Source organism: Triticum dicoccoides, chromosome 7B, assembly GCF_002162155.2.
Source record: "Triticum dicoccoides isolate Atlit2015 ecotype Zavitan chromosome 7B, WEW_v2.0, whole genome shotgun sequence".
NCBI classification, from domain to species: Eukaryota; Viridiplantae; Streptophyta; class Magnoliopsida; order Poales; family Poaceae; genus Triticum; species Triticum dicoccoides.
Window position 1 is genome coordinate 766,600,352 of NC_041393.1, and position 1,806 is coordinate 766,602,157.

The 1,806-nt window shown below is 43.7% G+C and overlaps 1 long non-coding RNA gene across 1 annotated transcript in view; it reads left to right on the plus strand.

Annotated features, from left to right (window-relative positions):
• Positions 1-6: 6 nt before the first annotated feature.
• Positions 7-1,806, plus strand: part of LOC119340125 — a 7,626-nt gene continuing 5,826 nt past the window's right edge. Inside the window, exons 1-4 of the long non-coding RNA XR_005164390.1 lie at positions 7-209; positions 724-905; positions 998-1,420; positions 1,591-1,637. This is a non-coding gene — a long non-coding RNA (uncharacterized LOC119340125). The remainder of the gene's footprint in view (positions 210-723; positions 906-997; positions 1,421-1,590; positions 1,638-1,806) is intronic.

Sequence of the window (1,806 nt, forward strand, 5' to 3'; positions counted from 1 at the left end):
TGATGAGGAGGCCGAGCCACCGTCTGATGCCGGCCCAAGGTCACCGAGGGGCAGGGGCCACAACTCGCGCGACCGCTGCACCCTGGCGTCGGGCCACGACTCGCCCGGCCGCTGCACCCTGGCAACGCAGGGCCAAAGGCGACGACCGCGCTTCATCATCACCGAGAGGAGCGACGGCCGTCCACGTCGCCATCCCCATCGTCCTTCAGGTGCTCTTCCTGTTGCTCTCGTCGCCCCCCCTCCTAGCCACTGATTTGGGATCTCCTCTCCGTTTATTATGGCATGGCTTGCAACTGTACCGTAGATTTGAGTGATAGGATTTTTGTGCAGACTATAATGTGGAATCAAGATTTTTGTTGAGAGAGAGAGATCTTGCTTGTGTCGTGTAATCAGATTTAAATGATACTATATTTATAGTAGATAGGCACATGGGTCATTGCTGTCTTGCTAGACCTGTGTGGCAAATGCCAGTGTGTTTATCTGTACATATAGCGGCCTCTTTGATTTTTTCTTCCTCTAGGAGATGATGCTGAAAATGATGAGAGCAACATAAATAATGGTTGCATTGATTGAATTAATTAGTGGCTCACTAATTAACAAACCAGGATGCTGAAACTTGCTATAGATTGTTGCTCATGTCAAATGAGGATTGCGTATTTGTTCAGTTAAACTGCTATTTTGAGTATTTCTCTATGATGAGTTAAATTATTTTTTCCAATACAGTGAAACTGCAGGTGCTATTCTTGCAAAGGCGGAGATGGAAGAGCACAAAGGGCTAAACTAGCTCATACCGGAGAATGAAACTGAACTTCTCTATTTATCGAGTGTATCATTGTACCACGGGAAGACTCTCCCCCAAGATCAATGCACATGTCTGCCAGGAATCTAGGAATCAAGAACAACATGTAAGCTCCTCATTATAGTCGTTGTCGATATTAAGTCTTGTGCATGTTTGCTAGGTTATGCACCTTTTGCTGATCTGCTCTTGCTTTTGCAGTGATCCAAGGGCACGGTGCCATGACTGCTGATTCTTTAGTGATAAAATGTGTCTTCTATTTATGCACTCTTTCAATCAATCATCAATTTGCTCCCAGTTATTCATGTTTATGTACGTGTCTTCTGTCTCTAATCTGCTGTTCTTTATGCTGGTTTCTCTCCCAGTTGATTGTTCGTCCTCTATAGTGTTGTCAATGAAAAGGCTCCAAGCGGTGTCACGGTCAGGAATCTCTTTTCCAGGCAGCCGAAGATGGTCAGGTAATCAACCATATCACGGACCGCGAAGTTGTACATGTCTTTTGGCGGCTGTTTGGATTGGGGCCCAAAACCTGGCTCGCCCTGCTTGCCTAGAGCCCCTGCATGTTATGCGCGGGTGAATCGAGGGCGTGGATGAACTTTATTATAAAGGTTGCACAGTGCATTGGTGAGAAAACTATTGTTCTCTCAAACTGGTAATATTGATTTGTTCTCCTGAATGATGTAAAGTTAACGGATTGCCATGCCAGCATCGGTTTGATTTATAATAGGTTCATATGCATGTATATATTTATGTATTACATAACTGAATATTACCTTCTGATTTGATTTATTCAGGGTGGACAGGCTCAATGCTTCGTCTGCAGGCTACCCTGACAATGATTGTAAGCCTATAGCTGCTTATATTTGTGTATGTATAAACTGGCATGACATGTTGTATACTATATGGGCATTGAAAATTAGCAGACTGCATTTGAGCTTCTATAAATTTATATGATGTCTCAACAAATGAGTTGTATACTATATGTTATTGGGCATTGGATTATAGAAACA